The sequence below is a fragment of the Lagopus muta genome, chromosome 17, assembly GCF_023343835.1.
Source record: "Lagopus muta isolate bLagMut1 chromosome 17, bLagMut1 primary, whole genome shotgun sequence".
Lineage (NCBI taxonomy): Eukaryota > Metazoa > Chordata > Aves > Galliformes > Phasianidae > Lagopus > Lagopus muta.
The window spans coordinates 12,408,164-12,434,274 of NC_064449.1; the positions used below are offsets into that span (position 1 = coordinate 12,408,164).

A 26,111-nucleotide genomic window follows, 5' to 3' on the forward strand; every position below is an offset into this window, starting at 1 on the left:
TTGCAAAAATGAGTGAGCAAGAGAGTAGCAAAACTGATTGCTTGTGCATCTCTCCAGAAGGCAACTGAAAGTATTCTATCAAAACCACTGTACAAAGGCCTCTCCCTTAGCGGGGTGAAGTATTTGCTACCTGTCACAATCTGAGCACTAACCCCATGTTATGGACAGAAAGCATATTTCAGTTTATAACAACTTTAGTTTATCACAACTGAATTAAGTATTGGGGTGTATGCCTTTTTTCATTGTGTATACTTACGATATTATGTGGAGAGCAATCAGTCTACCAAACCAATCTCATTATTCAATTGTGGGAAAGACAATTTGTCAGAGGAAAACTTATTTTTTTAAGGTGGACAGAAAATTCTTTTAGTTCAAAAAACTGTCTTTTTTGAGTATTACTTATACTAACAAACCATTAAATAATATTAAAAAAAAAAAAAAAGAAAGTAAAACCCAATAATTTTTGAAGCCAAAGGAAATTTTCCTTTACCATAACATTTTGTGCTTGACCCTGCCAAAGAGGATGGGCTGGAGCAGAGGTGGTACTTCTGTAATTCAATGCATTGTAGTTGTGATATAGTTGCTGCTAATTCATAGCTCTCCTGACTTTTGGAATTTGTCCTTTCTCTTCAAAGGGCAGGTGGTAGGATGGAATGGAGAACCTTTGGATGTTAATCCACCCCAGCTTTCTTAAGCCTCCTACTTAAATCATTATCTTAATGAATCACCATTGCTGCTATCTTCAATGCTACTCAGGAACTTGCATATTTTAAACAGCCTTGGGGAAAGACCTTTTTGCCTGCAAAGTGCTCTGCTACTTGCATTTAGATGTTGCCAGGATAGGTACCTTGGATACTACTTTCTGCCAAACCCAGTGGATAGATCATGGGGCCTAGTGTATCACCATGTGTGCCTGCCAGGCAGCAATCAGGGCTTGCCTCGGAGAGAGAGAGATATAACTTTTCTTTCTGTTATCTTTCTCATGGTGTGTTAAAATGCCTCCCAGAAATTCTTAAATAGGGTTAAAAAAAACTTCTCTGATGTTTCTCCCAGCATTTGGCAGCATCTGAGCAGCTACTAAGAAGCTACTAAGAGAAACTGCATCTGAGCACTGTGACTGACAGTGCTGTTGTGAACAAGTGATGAACACAGCAGTACGCAAGATTTTGATCTGCAAGCGTATCTGTCATTAATTTTAAGGGCTTTAGGATCCATGGTAGAAGAGAAGGGAGATAAGCCAAGCAATTATATGGAGCAGCTATATTTGGGGAAGCATGCCTCTTGGGATTAACATAGACTCATGAAGTTGTGTAGTGAATTGTGCATCACTGTGCCAAGTCTGACTGATTTTGCAGGGCACTCATTAGAAAGGGGATGCCTGGGAAACTTCTAATGGCTTGGATATTTGCTGGGATGAGCTTGAGAACATTTCCTTGGTTGGGAAGTAGATTTCAATGCATCAATTTTTCTCCCTGCCTGCTAGAAGGAATTATGTACTACCTGCTTGTCTGGTTTGTGGGGCTTCTTGAGCAACAAATGGAGAAAGGAGCTGTGAGCTTCAAGGAGCTGCAAACTGGCATGCTTTTGGGAAGACTTCCGGGAGTGAGGAAGTGGAGATAGCAGGGCCTTGAAAACTCTGAGTTTCGTTTCTCCCAAGTAATATGGGAGAAAAGTCTCCTTGTGGGGAAATTGGAAATGATCTCACAGAGGAATAGGGGATGGAGGAGAAGAGGCCAGAGTTACCTCTCAACATGCAAGAGGGTGTTTGCCTTCTGCTGCTGCATGTGCAGCCCTAAGCCTGGTGTAGCCACAGTACTGAGCAACTGCAGACCAGGAAGTGGGGGGGTATGGGGGTGGAGCGTCATTTGTTGATTTTTTTTTTTTTTTTTGGTAGATATTTGACAGTACAGGAGGAGCTTTATTTTGCTGGTTAAGTGGACATTGATTAAATAACCTGCTAAGTGGCATCAAAGATGAACTTAAACTAGGAAAAAAAAAAAACAGTAAGTAACCACCTTATCACCTTTTTTGTTATTATTTGTTTTTTAGCAAGGTAAGGAAGGCAAGGTTTGTTGGAAGGTCTTACATAAGAAGGTCAACTAATAGAGTGGCAAAATCAGGTAGGGACATGAGTGAAAAAAATACATTCAATTTATACATAAATAGCAAAGAATTAAGTAAGTGCAAGATGAAGAGACCCGATAAAGGGCAAAACTAGGGAATATTTTCAGGAGGACATGTTCTTCCATAGGCTATAGAGCTGAATACAGTAAAGCGCTGGTTGAGTTAGTTGGTGTTGGCCAGTGGTGACAGCAGGAGCTCCATCAGAACTGGCTCTGTGCTGTGCTGTTCTCTCCCAGGGCCAGAGGGACCACCTGAGCCCCTGGGTAAGCTCCCGGTGAGCACCCCATGTGCAGGCTTTGGTCTGCAAATCAAATCAGAGGTAGTGACAGATGGAGAGCATGTGGTGGGTGGTGGCAATTCTAAAAAATTTGTGTCTGGATAAAAGTGTAATTCTTTAAATTAGACAAAGAAGGCTTCATGTGAGCTGAGGGAAGTTAGGAAGGATCTCGGCATGCATCCTTAGACAGATCAGGGCAAACTGTTTCTTCCACGGCAGTTCCAGAATGCCATTATTTTCCAAGTTCTTCTTCCTACCTTAGGCCCCACGTATTTAAAAATAAAAGGATACCCATACATACAAAAAAAAAAAGCTCCTTTTTTTTTTGGCTGTCTTGAGTTTGGTAAAAAGCTAAGAGATCTATGGTAGCAGTTGCTGGGGGATGTAAATTTTCCCTTACCATCTCAGCAGAGTGTTTTAGAGCTCTCTCTGAAGTGAATCCCCCAAAACATTCTTACAGAGACTGAAGGCCAGCCGGGAGGAAATACTGCACTCTGTGAGCCATCAGCAAACTCTCTGGTGTTTACCCCATCTGGTAAACCAAATAGAAACTACCAGTATGCTGCTGTCTGAATTCACAACATGCTAATATTTTACACGCTATCCAACTCTGATTGCCACATCTCAAAGGTAGTAGAGCATCCAGAGATTGTCAAGGATGGATCTCAGGTCAGGCAACAAGATTTCTTTCTTCACCACAGAAAAGAGATGACTTATCATAGAAATTGCAGCTGTTTTATGCTTTTGTGAGCTGTGTGAGGAAGGAGAATGATTCTTTGAAGTTCTTGTGTTGTCTTAACTAAGCTGAATCAAAGCAGGCAAGCACAGCACATGCTTTCAAGCAGCAGTTATCATGTGAAACTCATTGTCAAAGGCTGTTATGGACAGCAGAAGTGTAAATGGATGCAAAAATCGATGAAGGACAGATAAATTCTTATTAAAAGTGATGGCCAGGATTCAACTTCAGGATCAGCAAATCTTTAACAATTGCAGAGGATTTAAGCAGGGAAAAGGGTGCCTATACTCCACCTTATCAAAATGCATTGTTCTGATACTATTCTGGCTCCTCCTGAAGAATAGAAAGTGAATCCTTTGCTCTATTACAATATGGCTATTTTTATAGTTAAAAAGTAGAAGGGAAACTACCCACACTGCAGTGCAGTGAACTAGTTTTGTCTTGCAGCCTAACAGTGCTGAAAAGCACACCAAAATGAAGAGATTAGCAGCCAAATGCCTCCTGATACCTTAAAAATCTCTCTGTGTTATGAGATGTCTCTGCAGCTTGCTTACTTCATACAATTTCTGACTTAACCGAAAGCTGTCTAGTTAACAAAGGAGTGAGTCATTACAATGTTTCTAGTTATTTTTCCTACCCTTGCATTTGCTGCTACAGTTGATCAGGTTGCCTGACTATGTACCCAATGAGATGCCATGTGGACTCCTGTAGCAGTGACACCTTTGGCTGGAAGCTGAAGATGCTTTGGGGAGCGCAGCAAGGAAAAGGAGCAGTGAATTGGGAAGGATATCCTAAAATCTCTTGTATATGCATAAAAGCAGGAAAGTCTAATACAGAGCATATAGTTGTGACCGCAGTGGCAACAGTTGGTATTTTGGAGTTGAAAAAATCAGTTTTGTATTTTGCTAAATAACTACTGTAATATAGCAGTACCTCTTGGCAGGGAAACCAATGTAATGTACAGCACTAGAGCATGGTAGAGCAGTTGGAGAACTGTCAGAAACCCAGCAGCTTGGAATGCTTCTACTTGAACCTGAGTGCACACTGCAGCATGGCATTCCTCTGCCCCAGTGTGTGCAGACTGCAGCACAAGCTGAGCGATGCACCTCACACACAGTGCAACCTGGCTCCACGGAGGAGGGCAACAAGACACTCTAACACAAAACAGCAAGAGTTTCTTTCTTTCTATTGAGCCTTGACTCCTTTGGGCAGTTTTGTGATTTCTTTTGCATCTCATGGAGCTCTTCTGAGTCTGCATGCCAGGCATCTTTGGGGCAAAATTCTGTAGCTGTCAGCTGTCATTGCCTGCCACATCCAGTTACCTAGGGGCATCGGGCTACCAGAGAGGCAGCAAACAGCTTGGGCACTACACCAAGCTGCAGGAAAACTGCTTTGTCTGATCTGATTGGGCAAACAAGGAAGTAATGAGTCTCTCTTTTTTTTTTTTTTTTTTTTTTTTTTTTTTTAAGTTTGTATTTCCAGAGGGCTTTGGAGCATGGCACTGGCTTTTATTCCAATGTTTAATTGTTGGATAAACTTAGCAGTCATACTTGTGGTTTTTAAGCCTCTCCCCTTTTCCTGCTCCCAGCATTCTCCTTGCCTTCAAATCCTCTGCCTTGTTCCATGTATTGCTACTGTAAATTGCTTGGGATGATGGGTCCAGCTCCTGACTTGCAGTCTCTGGATGCCATTAACAAGTAATTGCTGGGAAAGCTTGTTTAAACATCAGATCCCTACATTATTTTTTTAAATTGCCCTTTGAGGTGGCTGAAAAGCTACTGAAAAATTCTTTTCTTTTAATATTGGACAAGACATTTCATTAGGGAAGGGAAATGGTGCTCTTACCAGGCTGTGTTAAGGCAGGGACGTGCAGTTGTACTACCTCTGCTTACTTCTACCCCTACACCAGCAAAATAACTGATGTTTAGACAGAGGAACAAAGAGGCTTCACTCCTTCAGCGCATCAGGATTTCCCATTTTCAAAAATCCATAAGCATGCAACAACTCCTGCATGCTTGCTCTCTAGCCACCACTTGAAATCCAGCAACGTGGTTGGGAGATCAGGAAGATCTCTCAGTGGCCAAGCTGCATCTATGAGGGCCATCCAGCATGACATAGGATCAGGGCACTGTGTCTAAACCTAATCCATTGCTTCTCCTGCTGATATTCCAGTAGGTGGGTTACTGGACGGCTACTCTGTGGTCATGGATGAGCTCCACCTCTCAGAGCCAGGCTGGGTGATATGTAAGACTTCTGTCATGGTGGGAGGGCTGCTGGATCAGCTGAAGCACAACAGGGATCTTAACAGCTCAGATGTACCTGAGGTGTGTTCTGACAATGAGTCACTGATAGCCCTTTAGCAGCCAGGGGACAGTCAGGTGAAGTTTGCACTTACTTCACATACTTTGTTAGACAAAGCCTTCCTCATAGGATTGGTGTCTTCTGACTTGAGGAACAAATGGTTGTTTGCTTTGACGTTTATGCAATGGCAGGGACATACAGTACATGTATGGACTTTTATATCTGCTTTTGCTGAGATACTGCTTTTCATTTCTGTCTCTTTAACATCGTAAAGGATTTCATTAAAAGTTAAGAGACCAAGGAACTTGGGATGCTTGTATTCCTTTTCTAAGTTGGTGAATAAGAACTAGGAATGAAGAGAAGTAAATATCAGCTAGCTCTAAATTTTGAAGCATGAAGAAATGAAAATTCAGTTTTAAATCCTCAGCTGTAGCACACTTTAATAAATCAGTTTGCTTTAAATGTTGAATGTGTTCTGACAAACAGTACGGCAGATAAGGAAATGAAGTCAGAAAATTCTCAATGGATGGTTATTTTTTGAAGTTTCAAGCAGTATGATTCAAATGTGAAAAATAAAATGTCTAATAAATGTCACTGGCCGTTTATTAAAATAAATAAAAAAGAAGGGAAACGCCAGTTGGATAAGTACCTGTAAAACAGAATACATGTTTCAGAGCTCGTGTGGCCCTCTGGTTAGCATAAACTAATACCAAACAGAGAGCAGACTATATTTAGTTGCAAATCATATGGCTTAGCAGTTACCAGTCACTGATCATCCTTTATGAAAATAACAAGAGTGTGAATGTAAAACAAGATTAAAATCGGTAGCTTTAAATTACTTTGATTTAAATCCACCCTTCCCCCATCACTCAATGCTATTTGAAAAAAAACCCGAGTAAAAGAACATTAACTGCTGGCATGGTACTGCCTTGATTTTCCTGTATCTGCTGCTCTGTGACAGATACACAGAACTCTCTCTGTGTTCATGCACTCAGTCGGTGATGCTTTGGTCCCCCTTTTCGCCTCTTCCTGTTTGTCTCATCTTCATTACTACTCCCAAAAAATTAAAAATGGGCAACTGAGTTTTAAATTTGACATGCTTTACATACATCAGAAGGTGTGTGAGCTGCCTCTGGAGATGAGTGCACCTGGCCTCATGCTCCTGTCTGCTGTGCTCTTGAGACAAACTGCAGGAGAGCCCAAGAGAGGTTTTTCTGATTTTACTCCTGGTCACATGTTAGCACTGTAACTTCAGAAAATTAAAATTAATTATGAACTTAGAGGCAGACAGTCCAATGGTGAAATAACTTGTAATTTATTTGAACTCTGAAATTTTCCTTTTTAAAACTGTGTAAAACTTTCCCATGATTTGCTTTACATATATCAAGAAAAAAAAAATCATCTTACTTATCTGGTTCCTCAAAAAAGAAGAGCTATTTAGTTAATCATTGCTATGCACTGGCATAGCTAATTTTCTTCTTACTAATAGAGAGGTATTTGCCATTTTCTTCTGTAAAACTTCTTCAATTATGTAAGGCAAGCGTTTCATTTAAGGGGACACTGCCTAGGATTTTATCCTCCCCTGGAAGGCAAGGCATGCCACTAAATAAAGTTCAGATTGGTGAGGAATCTCTGCTGGATTAAAAGCCTCCAAGTATTGACAAGAGTGGGAGTTGAGCACTGGATGGAGGTCTGTGTGGACAGCTCTCAGCTACTCCTGCTTGAAACTAGCTATTTTGTTTAAACGAGAAATTCAAACTTCCTGAGCCTTCATAGAAAATACAAATACTGCTACCTTCTAGTTTTCACCTTTCTAGTATTGCGCAATTATGAAATACAGTTGGACCTCCATTTGTCTGTTGGTGACACAGATCTCCCTTGTAGTTTGGTCTCAACTTGCTCATGAAAGACACGACAGTGTAATATCTCATGACAAATGTGTAGAATTACTACCAGACTAGCTGCTCACTGCCCGGGCAGTCACTAGTGCTACAGTTGCAAAGTAGAAAGAAAATACGGAAATGTTACATTTTGGTTATAACAAACTGCTCAACATATAGACTCCTCTTGTCTGAGAACAGGAGGCAGCATTTGTAACAGATGTTTGCCTTGTATTCAAAGACCTGGTGGAATAAATGGTTGAAGTCTTTTAATGCAGACTTTTATGGCTCTGGACTTGAGACCTCCTGAAAACGAGAAATGGCACTAGTGAGAACTGTACATGTTACTAGGGGTAGATGGACGTAGGGGGTTTCAGGTCCTGCTTATCTGAGAAGAGTGAATCATGGAATGGCTTCATTCTGGGATTCATTTGAACACGGTTGGCCAGCAGGTTGAACACAGCACACAGGAATCACTCTTTGCTTCCAGTCTGTGCTGCACCGATGAGCTGGGTGCATCAAACCCTCTGCAAAACCCAGCCCTCCAAAGAGTTACAGAACAGAAGTGGCCTGAAAAAGTTACCTATGTCACCTCCTACCTACATCAGAAAAATGTATTTTTTGGTGCCACCTCCCCAGTACAAAAAAAAGACAGGGATCTCTTGGAAAGAGTCCAGCAGAGGGCCACAAAGATGGTGAAGAGCCTGGAGCATCTCCCTGTGAAGAAAGGCTGAGTGGGCACCTGATTCAGGTCTATAAATATCTAAGGTGTTGGGGCAGAGTGGTGAGGCCAGATTGTTTCCATCAGTGTGTGGAGACAGGACAAGGGGGAATGGCCAGAAACTGCAGCATAGGAAGTTCTGCACAAATGTGTGCAAGAACTTCTTTAGGTGAGGGTGACAGAGTGCTGGAACAGGCTGCCCAGGGAGGTGATGGAGTCTCCTTCTCTGGAAATGTTCAAGACCCACTTGGGCACCTACCTGTGCGACCTGGTGTAGGGAACTGCTTTGGCAGGGGGGTTGGACTCGATGATCTCTGGAGGTCCCTTCCAACCCCTATGATTCTGTGATTCTGTGATTGCTGCCAGTGGCTCAGAATGCCTGGGGCCATTTGTCATAGGGATGAGCAGACAAACCTGATGTGTGCTCAAACCTGGAAATCTGGAATAACTCAGGCGCTCTCTCCTAAAGGCTGTTTCCTGAATATAAGAATCACTTGCTGGAAAATTAAGGAGGAATAAGACAGGAGGATCCTGCAGTGCTCTGCAGCCCCCTACCTATGTGCCCAACAGCTGGTCAACAGCTTCTTGCCTCCATCTTTGTTCAGCCTTCTTGTCAAGGGCAAGATGCCCTTCATGAGGAGATAGGTGGCAGGGGAGCAGTTCTTCATGCTGAAGAATACCTTTGTATTGTGATGCAGAGCTATAGCAAAATTAAGTATCTTTTTCTCTTTTTATTATCTGTACCAGTCACTAGGATGTGATATAGGGAATGCCATTAATGCATTTGCTGTCCTAACAACTTCTGTGTTGGGATTTTCAACTGGTCAGGCCAGCAGCTAGTATCCTCTAAGGCTCAATAAAGATTTAGTTAGAAATTGCCCAGGGGTGCCTCTTCCCACACTGACCTGAAAAGATGTATGAGGCTTACTCTCCTTTGTCCTTCCTTCATCCTGCACTAGCCACATCTGTCCTGCACCCAGTCAGGATTTTCTGCTTGGGAATGGCTGAGTGGACTTCTCTCTGTTAGCCGTGTATCTTTTTTTTTAGTTAAAGAAGACTTTTAAGAGTGTCTGTATGGCATAAATCAGTTGAAAATTTGCTAGTAATAAGTGCAGATGAAGGGAAGAGAAGAATTCCTGGAGCCCTACTCTCCCTTGGTAGTGCCTTGTCACTGCTCTCGCAGGAGGTCTTTTGCTCACCTCTGAACTGATACAGCCACTGGAGCACGAATGCTGGAGGCTGCATTGCAGGGTTGCTGTCTGTCTCCAGAAAGCTATGTGGTGAGGGCTCCACAGCATGGAGAGCAGCTCCCCCCATGCAAGGAGTTACAGGACACCGCCGGGGGCAGCTCCAGCTGGTATGCACTGGTACTAATATAATCCCCTAGGACTGTGTCCATGAGACACAAGTGTGACATGTGAGGTATTTAAGGGGACACACCTGTTCTAGGCACAGTCCTGGGCACTGCGTGCTTAGGAAATGGGAGGTTTTGGTGGAGCAGGAAGGACTTCCATTTCATCCACAGGAGGGCTTTTTGTTCTTCCTCCCCAGCTCACATTATTTTATAAGTCCTTAATATCCTGCACTCATGTGGCCTGTTAGCACTGGGCTGTTTCAAGGGCCAGGATAGTGTTTGCATCTGAATTTTTTTTTTTACCTTAGTGTGCAATTCCAGAGTGATTAGCATGAGAGAACAGCTTCTGGACTGAGTGATGATTTGGGTGTAACCACTCCCAAGAAAGGGCAGAGAATTTGGAGAATGTCGTCTATGTGTGGGGCTGGGTTTTTCAGTCCTTTAGATGATTTAGATTTCATGTTGCATTTACTTGTATTTTATTATAAGATTTCTGTCATGCAATTTGGAGCAGTAAAACACATAAAACTGATATAAACTTAGCAAATTTTGTACAAAAATATTTTTGTCCCTTTACTTTGAAACCTCTGACTGTCTTTCTCTTTCTTCTCTCCTATTACATCTCCATCCCCAAAACTGAGAAATGGCCACGTTTGATGGAGATGAAAAAGTAAGCAAATGCAAAATAAGTCCCAGAGCTGTGTAGTATAAAGAAATTGAACTGCCTAGATTTTTATCTCTTTTTAAAGTTAATTTGGCAGTTGTTTGGCAGAAGTTGTTTTTCTTGTTGGTTCTTTTTTTTTTTTTTTTTTTTTTTTTTTTTTGCCATTGAAAAGGGGATGTATTAAGATGAAGAAAAAAAGCTGCAGAGTTTGCCATATGACTTGATTATAGCTATTGCTTTTTTTGTCTTTCAAGTAGAATGATTTTTTTCTCTCAGACTTCTTTTTATCTGCTTTTTTGGATTTACTGTGGAATCTCCCAGTTTGCCTTGGTCCCACCTTCTATGCCACTTCTTTCCACATATTCTAGCCTGTGGTGTTTGAAGGGCTTGTTGATATGGGACAGCATCTGGGTTTGGGGCCAAGATTTCTCCTGTACCCAATAGATGGTTATGTGAAAACAGCAGCAACTGGAGGGCCTTTCCCTAACATCTTTGCTTTAAATCGAAGTTGCCAGTAATCATCCAGTATGCCAGCAGGTTTTGAACTAACAGTGGCTGGTGGAAATATGGAAGACAGAGTGAAAGGCATATTTTGTTTTGGAACTTGGTTAGTTTTGGCAGTTACCTTAATCTTTTCTGTAAAAGCTCTGAATTCTGAGGAAGGTGAGCTGGAATAACCAGACCCTGAGGGGGCATCAAATTCTCCTTTTCATAAGTGAAATGTTGTCGACAAGGGAGGAGGCCCTGGGACTGGAGATTCCTTGGCTCCAGCCTCACCTGGCCCATGGGATAGCCTCACTGCGAGCAGGACATTGACTCTCATGGCATGGGGATGTACATCTGGAATCTCGTTAATCCTTATCTGAAAGGTGCCTGCAGTATGCCTAGGGCCTTCCTGTCTGCACGGATGAGCAGAACTGCTGACTAAAACCCATGGTTTTTAGTCTCCACATGCTGGTATTCAGTTTTGCCAGCCCCAAAGTCTGAAATGCATTTCCTTCCTTGGGGGCAGATACTGGTTTCAGTCTTGTGTAGGCACATTTTTGTATGGATTAATGTGAAAATACCTTTGACTACAACACTATGAAGCAGAATATCCCATTGCAAGGGAAGACTCATCCACAGCTAGGTGTGGTGCCCCCCCAAGACTTGGTCTAGCTCTTTAACTCTGCACATCACCAAATTTTGCTGCACAGACACAGCCCTAAGCAAGATGCGGCCTCCCAAGCGTTGCTAGCTGTGATGTTGGGCTGTCTCCCACCCCTGTCCCTGCTGGATTCTCAAAGACTTAATCAGCTTCCAACTAAAACAGGAATTTATTCAGTTTCTTTCTGTTTTTGGTTCCTTAACTTCACCCCACTGCAAATTGTCCCTGCTCAGTTGTTTCCAAATACTAGCATCTCTAGTGAAGGGGTTATAAACTGCTAATTTAAAGCCTGCAACAGGATAATTAACTAACCAGTTTGATGTAAATGGCTTAATGGGGCTTTACTACCCCCTTTGAACTTAAAGTAGCACTAAAAAGTAAACTGTAAATACCTCCAAGGAAAGTATTGGCATGCTTGGATGTGGGGCTGTTAGGTTTCAAGGAACAAGCCTGCTGGACTTGCCAGGAATCCAGTGGCCTTGTCTGACAGCAAACTTGTCAAAGGGCTGAGAGGACCAATCAGGCATCCCTTTGGAAGGGCTCTGCTATTTACCTTAGCTCTTCAGGAAAGGCATAAATTCTGATATATCAGGCTTTCAAACCTGCCTTGCCTGCTTTGGAAAATTTAAATCACAGTTTAAATGCAACTGTAATGAATTTCATCAGGCTGGATTGAAGAAAAAAAAAAAAAGCCCTGAGGGAGAGGCAGCTACTAGAGTCCACCCAAATTTTCCTGGAGTTCTATTTGCATTAAGATCTTCTGGCAAGTCTGGGCAGAAAAGAGTATTACATTTTATTTAAGACCTCTTGTTATCCACTGAATCTGCTGAGACAACACCCTGCAGCCCTGCAGCAGGGTTTCTGATGCATTTTGAAGATTTTTGGAAGAACTTCCAAACTTCCATTCTTGCTGGGCTGTTGGAAAGTTCCAAGGGAGGAGGACAGCAAATATTAAGCATCTAAAATTATGATCGCTACAAAGGGGTGATCACTACAAAATGATGATCAATACAAAGCTATTTCTTCCCAGCACCACCCCACCAGCTGACCATGGTGCCTTCCAGGCTTTTATGGCAGATCTTTTGGATTTGCTTCCCTCACAGGAAGGCAAAAGGGCATTCAGGGAGTGTGTGGCAGAAGGAAGAAGTCTTGTGTTTGGAGGGGGGATTATTCTCATCAGGATTTTCTAATTTTTACCCCCAACAAAACTTTAGATTATTTATTCCTCAGTGATTACTATGAATAGTAGGATTAATGAAAAAACAAAGGAATAAAAAAGCTTTTTCATATGAGGAAAATAAAATTCACTCAAAGAAAAATGTGGATTATAATAATCATCCTTCCTTTCAAGTGAGAGGTGCTCTGAGTTGGGACTTCTTTCTGAAGTTCTGGTATGCTTCACATAGCTTCTAAAAATCATATGGAAGTTTTATAAAAGTAATAATATACGTACATAGAAAAAAGTTAGCAAAAATTAGTTTCATACACTTTTTGTTTGAAAACCCACCAAACCTGATACCCATATTTGATTTTTTTTGGTTCAAGATCAACAGGAAAATATGAGCAGTAATCCAGGGCCAGCACTTTTGAAGACTGCTGCTAAAGAATGAACAAATCATGTGTAACAGTGCTTTCTTGACCTTCCCTCTGTTTTTATAAATGCACAAAAAATTAATCATCACTTTCTGGCTACTGCACATAATAGAAAGTTGTGTGAAATTAGAATATAATGAAGACAAATGTTAGAGTGCTGTCTGCTACAGGGTCTTGGGTGTGTTCACTGAATTGCCTTCTACTTAGAGAAGGGCTGGAAAATCCAAATCCTTTGCCAGCATGTCAAAACCAACCTTTTGAAAGGATGTGGTGGTTGTACCAAATCACCTTGTCTGTTTGAAAGCAAATACATAGTTCTGGAACTATCTCTGCAAGGGCCAGCATTGTCACGTGCAGCTGGGCTATATTACATAAATTTGATAAATTACCATATAGCTTTTTTTCTATGGGCGAGTGCCTGCTATTTCTCCTCTGCACAACTTGAAAAGGGTTTTTATGTGAGCCTTCTTACTCTGAGGTAGCAGAGACAGAAAGCCTACAGAACAGTCTCTTAGACAACGGATGTATTCTACAATATTCTACAGTGCAGGATCCCTGTGGTAAGAAGAATGCCATCAATGCTACAAATTCAAGTTCTTTACATGTGATGACTACTGTTTGCTTTTGGATTTGGGGGTTGCATTTCCTGTTGCTAAAAAAAAACCAACTACCACGGTGTCTGCCAAGAAAATGCATGAAGGGAACAGGTTAATCCCAGATTAGTTGACCTGATGAGTCAGAGAGAGTAGATGGCATCAAAACGCACCGCGTCATATGAGGAAGATGAAGCATGTGTCTTGTCAAGTTCAAGAACCTCAGGAGGTGCATGTTTTGGAGCACCTGCACTGTGCCATAACAATACTACGATTTATTTAGCCCTTCTCCAAGAAAGAATTGAATATGGCTGAGTAATGCGCATCCAAGGGCATGAGACTGAATACAGGTGTTTGGGAGAGCACAGTGCCAGAAGAAAGGTTTTATTCCAAACATATCCACACTAAGCACACTTCTGGCATCACATGGGAGTCTTGATGCTGGTTATCTTAGCGGGTTCTGCTGAAACTGATAATGATACATACTTTTTTCCTTCCAGTCTAAGTTCCAGCGTCAGTGTTGTGGCTGTTAGCAGCAGTTTGCACATTTTACTCCTTTGGCCAGATCCCGATCATATTTATGGAGCTGTTAAACTGCTGAGTTGCTGCATCTGTGTAAGGGAGGTTGCAGTCCCTCTGGCTGTTTTGGTTTTGCTGCTTTGGTTCTGTTTGTGGGGTTTTTGTTCGCTTGTTGTTGTTTTGTTTTTTCCTTGTCAATTTCTTGCTGATAGGGGAGAGCTTTGGGGGAAGTGATTTAGCAAACTTTTAAAATAGCCTTCTAGTGTTTTTTTAAAACTGTTGCTCAAGGTTTTAAATATGTGAATTCTCCTTGTGAGTTCTCATCTCAGTGCTTATGAGACCTGCCAGTCAAGCCTAAATATTGCACGAGGTGTGGCCACATTTGTATTCTCAGAGCTCTCTGGAACAGACACTTGGTACACCTGTGTCTCCTGATAGTTTCAGTACTGTCACAACTTCACCCCTCATGCCTGTTTCTCTGGTACCTCCTGTTTCTCCCAAGGTTATCTGCTATGAATATAATCTCCAGCTTTTCAGTCCCTCACACCCATCTTGAAGGGAATAATTACCAAATGAGAAGGTTTTGATAGTGCTGAAAGAAGGAAGGTGATCCAGCCTGCGGTTCTCTTTTAGACTTGTTTCTGACAGGAAGTAAATGCACAAATGACATAGCAATTTCCTTACGTGACACCTGTGAAGTAAATAGCTTCTGAAATAATTAAACCTAAGTATTTAAACATTTTGATAAATCATGGGTTTAAAATCTGTAAAATTTTTCCAACTGTTCTGGATCCACAGTTCCATGCTGAGAAAAGAAGGCTGCGGGGTGAACTCATTGCAGTCTTTCAGTACCTAAAAGGAGCCTACAAACAGGAGGGAAGTCAACTCTTAAAGAGTAGATAATAGCAGGACAAGGGGAAATGGTTTAAAGCTGAGGGAGGAAAGATGTAAGTTGGATGTCGGGGGAAGTTCTTTACCATCAGGGAGGTGAGGTGCTGGAACAGCTGCCCAGAGAGGCTGTGATGCCCTGTCCATCCCTGGAGGTGTTCAAGGCCAGGTTGGATGGGGCCTGGTCTAGTATTAAATGGGGAGGTTGGTGGCCCTGCACATGGCAGGAGGGGGTTGGAGCTTCATGATCCTTGAGGTCCCTTCCAACCTGGGCCGTTCTGTGATTCTGTCTTAATCTCAGTACAAAATCCAGTTGTTCCTTAACTATTGTTGGCCTGTAGGAGGTAACTGGAGTCTAACATTCACTTGTCCAGAAACCAAAATTGTCTTTACACCAAGCTTTGGATGATGCAGCTGTCATTCAGGGTGTGACAAAGAAGCCAGAGGATACACAGTTTTAGAGTGATCATAAACCTGAAAACATTCATAAAATGAACAGAGAAAAAAGGCAGCAAGTAAGGGTTTCAGGTGATTATGCCAACTTTACTATGCTTTAAACTAACTTGCAGCATGCCAGGGCTTAATGTAGTATGAATCAACAGAAATGAAAAAGAATCTGTCTCTAAAGACTATGTGATGCAACTGGTGAGCAGCACATCAGATATTGAGGTGCTCTGCATATAGTAAGTGCCTACAGATACAAATGCTGTGTGAAGGAATCATTAGTGACACACACATACATGCTGGCAAACTAAACTGTATTTGGTGGGAGGATAAGACTCTCCTACAGCTTTTAACATCATCCTTATCGTGATCATCTCATGATAAAATATTAATTTCTCCAGCGTGAATAAAAGCATAACACACCTCCCGGATAATCTCTTAAAATAAAAACAGACTGATGCATCAGAGTAAACCATGTTAGAAGAACTGGTCTCATCCTACAGCATTAATACCCAGAGTTCAGAAATGGGAGCAGCCCATTGTACTTTGTCAGGTCTTACAGCCACCTCTTTGCTTTACTCTGACAACTATTTACTTTCACTAATACTGTCCTTTGTAAACTTTGTGCTTTATGAAGTAAGACAAGTTTCCTATTTTAATGCAGCTATCATCTTGTGTGATGATAAGGGGTGCAGATTGTCCCTTGGGTGTTCATAAATAGCATGGGTTTCATTAGTGTTGGGTCACAGAATCACAGAATGGTTTGGTTGGAAGGAGCCTTTAAGATCACCTAGTTCCAACCCCCTGCTGTAGGCAGGGACACCTCTCTCTAGCCCAGGTTGCTCACAGCCCCATCCAGCCTGGCCTTGAATGCTTCTAGGGAGGGGGGCATCCACAACATCACCAGGCAACCTGTTGCACTGTCTCACCATACTCATAGTAAAGAATTTCTTCCTAATATCTAGTCTAAATCTACCCTCTTCCAGTTGAAAGCCATTTCCCCTCATCCTTTCACAACATGCCCTTATAAGAAGTCCCCCCCAGCTTTCCTGGAGGGCCTCTTCAGGTACTGGAAAGACCTCCTGCTGTAAGGTCTCCCAGAACCTTCTCTTCTCCAGGCAGAAGAGCCTGTCCTTGTAGGGGAGGTGCTCCAGCCCTCTGATCATTTTTGTGACCCTTCTCTGGACCTGCTCCAGCAGCTCCACGTCCTTGTGTTGGGGTCCCCAGAACAGGATGCAGTACTCCAGGCAGGGTCTCACAAGAGCAGAGCAGAGGCACAGAATCGCCTCCCTCAACCTGCTGGTCTCACATCCCTTGATGCAACCCAGGATATGGTTGGCTTTCTGGGCTGCAAGCGCACACTGCCAGCTCACGCTGAGTCTTTCATCAGCTGATACTCCTAAATGCTTCCCAAGGTTACTCTCAAGCCATTCTCCGCCCAACCCATATTTGTGCTTGAGTCCTTTCAAACCTGGGGCTTTTTCTTTTTTGTAACTTTTCTATTCAAGTGCTGAAATAAGGATTTTTACACCTTTGTCTTAAAGGCTGGAACAGTGTGGGCATTCTTTTGCTTTGCTTGCTGTGAAAGAGCAACACCTAAGTAGAGTTCCAGTGAAGTGACTGCTGCTCTGTATGAGTTTAATTGATTGCCTTTGCTTGTCCCTCTGTCACTACAAATCTTGGGTTTGGATGATGGCAGCAGAGAGCCAGCTTGAGTGTGTGTGTGTGTGTTTGTGTGTTTTAAATAAACAATGGAACAGTAACTTCAATGAATTGTGAATGGTGTTAATTTGTTATAGTCTTGCCTTCTGGCAGTGTTGAGTTAGAAGCTGAACAGTCTGGAACTGATGAGAGAGTTGCTGGTTCTTTTGCTATGAGGTGTGTGTATGATTCAGTATGATGTGCTCAGGGGGTCCTGTCCTGAGGAGCTTCCAGATTACATGGTAAAAGTACATGCACAGGCTGCTAATCTCCTTTTCAAAACCAAATCCTTGGGCAGAATTACCTTTTTCTCTGATTTGCCCCCTCCCTTTCACTTTTTTTTTTTTTTTTTAATGGAGAAATGTCTTGAGGCTTGATTTATGATAAGAACCTACAATCTGTGTGTTTTGAGAAGTGTCAGAAAATCTTAGACACTGACAAGAATACTGCATAGAGAAGGAAAGATACTTTGCATTGTTTCAAAGTTTTCAACATCCCATAATGCTGGGTCACCTTTCGTAACTGCCTGGAGTTGTAATCACTGAAGCTGATAAACCTTATGACAGAGAAGGCTGGCCAAATGTGCCTGAGATATCTGCTGTCCTGGACCACTGTTGTGCATGGGAACCTTTCTAAGAAGAGGAGGACTTTGGAAGCATACTAGAGTGACCTCCTTGCAGCTAGTAAGTTTAAAAAAAGTCTGTAGTCTCAAGTGAAGATGAGAGAGGAATGACAGATGAAATGAGAATTTGAGGGACCACTAACATCTGAAGAGGAAGCCAAGGAAACATGAAAAACTCTGAACATGTGTAAAATTACACAAAACATTCAAGTATCTCACCATAAGCCCTCTTTCCCCTTAGGATATCTGCATCTTGGATGCATTTGGCTGCAAAGCAGATAGTTTGCAAGACCTTGAGCCTGTAAAGTCTTCTGCTTTTACAAGCAACAGTAGCTTTCTGGCATCCTCTCATTTGGCAGGCTCAGAGTGGCAGAAACACAGTGTAGTCACAAAGCACCCCATGTCTGAAGTTCAGGATGGTAATTTAGGCATACAATTTGCAAGGGTGCTGGGCAGGGTCTTGACACTGCCAGGGCCAATTCTTAAGCTAATTTGCTTGAAAAACTTCACAGGAGTGAAGCAGGCAGTAAGAATCTGAGGGCAGGTTAGTGCTTAGGGGCAAGTATTTATCTGGAAGTAGAGGCTGGAGCACATAATCAGTTCTTGGGGAAAAAAAAAAAAAAAAAAAAAGGTGGATAAAGTGCAAAAGGTGCCATATTTAAGGCATTGATTATTTGTGTTAAGGACAACTGCTGCTGCTGAATCCACAGGCACAGATGAAATAAGTGAATGAAATTTGGTCTTGTACAAAAAAAATGAGATGGCAAAGTTTGTTTCTGAGCTCCCTGGCATCTGGCATATGGCAAGAGAGATAACATTTTGGTCCAAGGCTTTTAGTGCCCATGTCCTCTCTGCACCCCTTGGACTGGAGCTTAGTGTAATCTACTGCAATAAGTTCCCAACATTAGCACTATGCAGATGCTCCTCCACAGACTGCTTCTAACTGCAGAAAAAATTGCTGAGTACACACAAGAAATAAAAATAAGCAGGCCAATTGGGAGGATCTTTCTCAGACTCTCCCATTTCTTCCAATGCTGTGAGGCCCTGTTTGCTCTAACAAACCCCGTTGATGGGTCTGAGTCACAACAGCTGATGGATTTAACACTCTTAGCTATCTATCTCATCCCTGTCCTGGAGATCCCTCTCCAGTCACAGGGACAGTTCAAAGAACTGTGCACTTGTTGCAGAATTGCTTCATTTCACAACCCAACTATCAGCTTGTACCCATGGTGACTCAGAGACCTAAAGCTGTGCTGCAACTGGAAGGTTGCTGTAAGACAGGCTCTGTTAGAAAAGGGTCATGACATTCCTTCTCCAACACAGTGTGCTCTTGCTCCCAAAGCAATGTCCAGCACACAGCTACCACCCCATGCACCACCTGTGAACCCTGGCCTATCACACTGAGGAACAGATCCCAAGGTTTAGGACCTTTAGCATCTTTTCATTCCATGTAATTCACTGGGGTATAGATTCTGCCTAAAACTCTCAAGGATTAGCTGGAAGGCAGCAACAGTCCTTTAATCACATCCTAAATTCTTGCATTGTGAAGAGAAAATTCTATGCACCAATGCTCAAAGGTAGGTGGGAAACAGGAATTTTGCATACCACAGGGCCTGTACCTGCTGAGTGCGTACAGATACTATTCCTTTTATGTGGACTGAGCTACTTTACTGAATATGTGGGTATTTTATTGGAATAAGGAGTCATTAGATCAGTATCAGGTATGCCTGTCCCACTTGTAATGCAGTATCAAGCCAGGGCTGAGCCTTGTCAGCTGTTGCAGGGCTGCAGGAGCACCCAACATCTACTGCTTCTGAGCCTTTATGTGTTTTGTGCCACCGCTATGCTAAGTTCAACTGTACTCTGCAGATTTGCCAGAAATTTTAGTGCCTGGCTCTGCCTGACAACATCTCTGATGTCTATGCTTTTCCTTTCTCCTCCATGTATGTTTCGGAAGTCTTTGTGTCAACAGTGAAAATAAATTTATAATATACAAAAGCTCTGTTTAGGAATTGCAGGAAAATTCATTTCTAACTGCAGCTCTAGTAGCAGAAAACACCTCTGTGTTAAGCAGTTCTCTGCTAATCTCTGCCCTAGAGGGAAAACACAACCATAGAGAAGAGTTTCTTGCTTCACAGTAGCAGGAATTACTGTAATCTGGATGTAAATCTGCACTAGAGCTACTGTCTCAAAACCAGTCCAATAAATACCTTAATGCAGCATTCAGTCTTTCTTAAACTGAGTACTGCCACTATTGCTGAGTCTTTTGCAGAACCCTGATGCTGCAAGTGCAGCCAGGAATGTGTTGCTTTTATGCAAGGTGTGTGCTCTTGGAGAGCGGGAGCTCTGGTCTGTATTTCAGCAAATGCTCTTGGTTCAGTATAGCCCAGGTCAGGAAGCAAACACATTTCACTTCTTCACTGTATTGACAATATTTAAAAATCTACAGTATAGAGCAGTCAAAACAGGACAATCTGAGTATGAAAGCTCTATTCTTATGGAAGGGATTAAGTAACAGAACTGTGAGGATAAGTTTGCAGATAGGAATGATGGGATGTGTCTGAGCCCAGCAGATGTCCAAGAAGAATCAAGACCTCCTCATTTGGTGTCCTTTTCATGAAAACACTTCCAATTTGCCATGCCACTGCTGTCCCTTACATTCACTCTCATACAGATAAGATTCACTGCTGTCAGTCTTTTCCATTCAGCCTTTTAAGGTTGAAATGGTAATCAATATTCTTCTAACTTTTTAAATATAAGATTTCTATCTGCAGTAGCACAGATGGAGATGTGTGGCCATCAATGTGATATGAACTATGCAAAAGTCCTGTCTTAAATCCCTGCGAGGCTGCAGGTTTATTTCTTGGTGGTTTTTACCCGCTTCGAGCAACAACAATTGTAAGGAGAGGCCTGTGCTTAGCATCTTTCCTGAGAATGTCCTCCTTGATAACGCTGCCAGAGCTGACTGCAGAGACTCTTGGAAGAGGACGATATGTACTGCAGAGGATACCCTAGGTTTAACAAGCTGTGTGCATCAGTGGGATGTGCTTTTTTTGGCATGAAAAGGATGTTGTTCTTCTTTTGGGCAGGGAAGGGTGGAATTGTATGTCTTAAGTTTCATTACTCTCATATGAGCTGTAGTCCACTACGAATCAACATCATTTCCAGTCTCCAAGAGCGGATAATAAAGTTATTAGTGAAGCATCATTGTAATCAGGAGGGTTCAATATTCTCTTTTCCTTCCTCCCTCCTTGCTCCACAGATGTAACAAAAGCCAAAGGACTCAGCCTGGATCCATGCCATAACATCAGAGATGTTATGAGAGAAGGATTTCAAGAGCTTGGGAAGGGGAACAGGGAAAAGGGAACAACATGAAGGATCAGCATTTAAGTACTATTTCCATTGTCTGTATGTGGATAACAAGACCATGAAGCTCTGGCACCATTTTTTTTTTTTTTTCCCATTACAGAAGCATTTCTAATGGTGATATTACCTGCCTGTATTTCTAGGCAGTAGGGAAGCTGGTGCAGATAGCCTGGGATCTGCTGTTCTTGGATATGTGTTCCCTGGTACCCCTGAAACTCAGTGCCATTGGAGTCCTGAATGGAGGTGGACAGAGCAAGTCATCAGGAAAAGTGCAGAAGTCTTCTGCTCTTTCTGTCACAGATCAGCTCGGGGGAGATGGGTGGAGGGGAGGTTGTTTTCGTAGTTACATTTTTAAGGCAGATGGCCATTTTAAAATGTACGTTTCAATTTTGATTGCCGTTTTTTAATTGCATTTAACAGCGCCTGGTTCTCCATTCTGCATCCGTGCAGCCACGTTCTATTGATGGCCTGTTGTGATTTCAATGGAACATCATGGGATGTACCTGGCACGTCGGGCAGCACTGGATGGAGGTGCCTTTAGCCCAATGTACCTGGCATGGTAAGCGGCAACCAAGTGGTTAATCTGCATTCTACTGCTCGTAGTCTTGGCTTTTATAGCAAGGTGTTCCCGCTTTGCTGCAGCCTTGCAATTACTGGAAATCACTTTGCTCTCCTGATGTTAGTGCTTTCGTGCACACAGGGCCTCTATCCTCCTCACCCACGGACATCTCCATTGCCTATAGAGTTTGCCATGCAGCGGGGAAGGAACTAGCCATGTCAGGCTCTGATTGTTATTCTAGGACAGGAAAGAGAAGGACTAGGGACATCATTTGACTCTATCTTCTCTCCTTTTTGGGTCAGACGCTGGTAGCAGTTGAGCATGTACTGCCCACATACAAAACGTCCAAACATTGCAGAACAAAGGTACCAAAGAGGTGCTTGTGACCATATCCCAAGCTACACCATTTCTGCGGGCGTCTTGTAAATTGCTTGAGGGAGACAGGATGGCAGTTCTATCTGGCAATAAATGGAATGTAACAAACAAGATAAGGACCACTTTATGTTTGCTGATATGGTATCCTCTGTGAAATAATCCTCCATTCTCTTCCTTTCCTTGTGTACACTTGCAACAGCAGCTGCGCATCCTGCTTTCTCCTGCATGTTGCTTTCTCTCCCTTCCCCAGTTCTGCAGACCTATCCCCTGTAACTTGACATGTTGGTCCTACCTATTTTGAAGCGTGAGATACTCTAGTGTGAAAAACAAGGGTGCTGCATCCAGTTTTCTGCTTGAGACCATCTCAAAGAGCTTTTGCTGTTCTAATGCCGATGATGAAAAAGTGCATGTTCTTGCCTCTGCTTCAATGTTCTGCTGTCTGCCTTCTCACAGGGGATAGAGAACAGTTTGAGCTAACACAGTTCATGCATTCCTGTCTGCCTCTGCTGCTCTGGAATGTGAATACATTCACAAGGTATGGGTTAATGACCTGCCAACTGCAGCTCCTGGGGGGAAGGTTAGCAGCCCTGAAAGACCACCTCACCAATACCTTGGGAAAATCCTGGAAGTAAGTTCTCTGGGGGGGTAGGGAAAGAAAGATCAGATGAGCCAGCGAACAGTAGGAAAGCTCTTCCTGCTAGGATTTTCCAGTTCTCTAAAAAAGTTAGTTCCTCTGAAACTGAAGGGTGAAGAATCCATGCTTCAGTTTCACCTAGATACGACAGTAGCTGGACACAGCATTTTTAGTGTTGGAAGTAACTTGGTGGGAAAAAGCAACAAAGAAAGCAATTGGTTTTGTTTGTCTTGTTCTTTCCCATGCTCACTACTGCATGTCTACTTGGTGCAGCAGAACTGCTTAGCAAGGAAGAGTCATAAGTAAGCAGGACCCTATTTTTTCCTAGATGTATTATAACATGCATGCTAGGCTAATGCTTTACTGGCATCTAATTTGATACATCACATCTAATTTGTTTGCTGGTTTTATCTGCAGTACTGTTAGTTCACTGTTCAGGTGCTTGGCACAAATCCTCTCCACGAAATGAGTGATTCCTTAAATCTGTTTTTGATTGATTCTTTGCTTCACTGTTGTTGCTTCTTAGAAGGTGAACAGTATTCAGATGTTAAAATCTATAACACGGGTGAAATCAGACAGTGTCTCCTACTAGAGGCTGCTAAGAGAACACACAATGTTTATTCAGGAATTACTTTTAGGAAAAGATTTAGGAATGTTAAAGAGACTCAAATCTGTAATGAATATGTAGATTTTATACCATTTACAGGGAGTGAAGGGATTCCTCTTCTCCTGTACTTTGGCAACCTAATTTTCAGCGATTTCCAAAGTCTTTACAGAAATTGAGAGCAAATTACGTTTTTCCTGCTTTGTAGTGAGAGCAGCAAAGCTCCTGGAGCTGTTGATGTGTTCTGCATGTTCTCCACGCGCACTTGATGACTGCATGCTCAAACCTGGGCACAGCAGCTCAGTTACTCAGCTCCTTGGGCATTACTGCTTGTGAAAATGCTTTTAGCTTGTGTAGCTTTGTTCAATGTGTGGCATTTGCTTGCAGCATTGCTGTAATCTGTGATTTGTGCTCTGTATTTTTCATATCTTTGCATGTGCTGTGTCGCAATGACATGGATATAGTGGAGTAGTGGAGAGCCTCAGTCATGCTTTCTTCCTTACTTGCACAAGAATACTTAAGCAAGTTCTGCTTTGAAAACTGTGTCTTGAATGACTGGGAAGCAACCTAAATCTGAAAAACTACCTCTACTGCTTTTTGATTAAAGTCTTCTGTGATCCTGTTTAAATGCAAAGGAGTGAAATTTTGCACACCAAATTCAATACTGAAAGACTGTGACCCTTGGTTTTGTTGTTGTTGTTTTTTCTTTTATCGGAGAACTCCCTATAAATGGGGAATTTGTGGTTTTGTTTTTTTTTTTAATCTTCTTGCAGAAAACAAAAAAGGAAGGGTTCTTAAAAATTATACTGAAATACACAAAATATAAACCACTGTGGTTTTTCAGGGTCTTTTGGGGGCTTTTGTTGTTAATACTGGTGGTAATGTTGTGCACATTTTCAAGGTTTGTTAAGAACCATTCTCTGCAAACTGACGGATAGGAAGACCTTTGTAAGGCTGCACCTGCCATTTGTTTGGGAAGATCTGCTCAGTTTTATACAGGACTTAACCTTGTAGCTATCTTTGATCCCACGCTTTCCACTAGAAGTGAGAACTTAGGAATGCCAGAGGTCAAGGAATAATGCATGCTTGTCCTTTTGCTAACAAGATTTCCAGCATTCCCCTACTCACAAAATGCATCACTGCTAAAGAAGGGTTTATAATTGGTCAACTCTCGAAAACATCTGGAATGAATTTATTTGTGTCCAGGACTGTACAAGATATATAAGCCAGGTATGCCAACAAAGGTATTCAGTCAAAGGTGTGCTCTCTGACCCACGTTGCTGTTCTGGTAAAAACCCTCAGTGGGCAATTTCTGACAAACTTTTATATATGGAGATCTAAACTTGGCTGAAGGTTTTGCCTGCCCTGTTCTATTATATTCGTTTTGTTGGGGTTGCTAAATCCACGTTACACTTCAGCTAACAAATTCAAATTTGACAGATGGTGTTGTACTGCTTAAACTTGATCGCTGCATTTAAAATCTACTATAGGTAATAACCTATCTCATACTTCTGTCCTACTGAAATTTTACTTTTGTAAAATTTGAGATGTGAGATAAATATAATTTAAACAACGTGTACTATGCTAATTTTCCTGCTGCAGAACATACTGCGTTTTAATAATAACATTATCTTTCTCATAGAGTTCAGTAAAAAGCCAAATATAATTTTGGGGCTGCTTTCCCTGCAGGCTCATTACCTCATTATCTCATTTCAAGATCATTTAAGGCAGAAGGGTTCCCATTTGTAGCTGCAACAAGCCTTCACTTTTTGCAAAGGCTTAGACAAACATGTCTGCAGAAATTTCTAGACCTCTGCTTCAAGTGTCATACGAATGGTAAACAAGCTCACTTCTAGTTCAGGAACGCATATTTTTTTTATTAGTCTGTTCAAGAAAAAAATGCTGGCTATGATCTTTCCTTTCTCTTCCTGCATTTTCTTTATGGAACACTTAAAAATTATATTGAGGTATTTTGCATATTATATGCAAGGAGAAGCACTGTTACAGTTGTAGTGCAGTAACAGGTGGTCTCTTGCTACTGCTGAGCAGGATGCATTCATATCTAGAGACAGAGTGTTATGTTGCAAGCCAAGTTTTTGTCCGTCCCTATGAATATATGTTGGTGACCCAGAAGTGCTTTTACAGGCCTGGTAAAAGTGGGCATTTGGTGCCTCACTTGTTACTTCTTCTTTTTAATCAGCAGTTCTGGAAGAAAGCAACTACAGCCAGACGCACTGCCTGTGCACTGTAGCTCTGATGTAACCATCTCCAGCAAAACTTGTTTTTAAAGTGCTCAACGTAGTTCACTGGTGGTAATCCCTTTATGTTTTCAAGAAGCGGCAGAATGAATTTCTATGACAGAAACACTAGAGAGAGAGAAGAAATAATTGTCTGAAACCATAGCAAGCCTGTATTTCCTTCTTTGGCTGAGACCCTTTTTAAAGCCAGCCATCTTGGCAAGCGGTATTAATGAGCAGTGAATTCACCATTTAATGTGGATCCCATCCCTTGTGAAATGGATAGGAATGGAACAGAAAAGCAGAACAGTCATTTTAGCTGTGGATCAAGGTGAAAAGCAACTGTGATCTGTGTGCACAGAACAAGGGCCACAAAATTCTACCAAATGCAAAGGCAAATTGCAGGCTGGTCAACCAAAAAAATGTGTCCTGTGGAAGAAGGGAGGCACCTGCTTGGCAGATAGTTCGGTAACTGCAGAAGTGCCATTCTAGTGAGTCAGCAGTTTGGGAAGAAAAGCAGTTTACTTTTTGGTTGCTTCTTTCATAAAGAAAAATCCTTTTGCTGCATGGAAACAGATGACGTAAATTTAACACCCTTCTGCAAAATGAAAACTTTTTATTCATCACCAGTCAGTAAGAATATAAGTAAGGTATGAAGGAGGCTTTTTTTTTTTTTTTTTTTTTTTTTTTTTTTTAACTATGGAGGTATTATTCATTATTTCTTTTTCTTGAGTACACATACTTGACCCAGAGAGAAGATAAGCCTAGATCA

General features: G+C 42.0%; 1 protein-coding gene across 10 annotated transcripts in view; it reads left to right on the top strand.

The window, feature by feature from the left end:
• The window catches only part of HIC2 (HIC ZBTB transcriptional repressor 2), a 74,784-nt gene that overhangs the window by 40,394 nt on the left and 8,279 nt on the right, over window positions 1-26,111 (top strand). For 6 of the 10 annotated variants that reach the window (XM_048964640.1, XM_048964639.1, XM_048964641.1 and 3 more), the window contains one exon: window positions 21,351-21,489. The exons of the other annotated variants lie outside the window; for them this stretch is intronic. The gene's annotated coding sequence lies outside the window, so the exon portion shown is untranslated. The remainder of the gene's footprint in view (window positions 1-21,350; window positions 21,490-26,111) is intronic. 10 annotated transcript variants of the gene reach the window in all.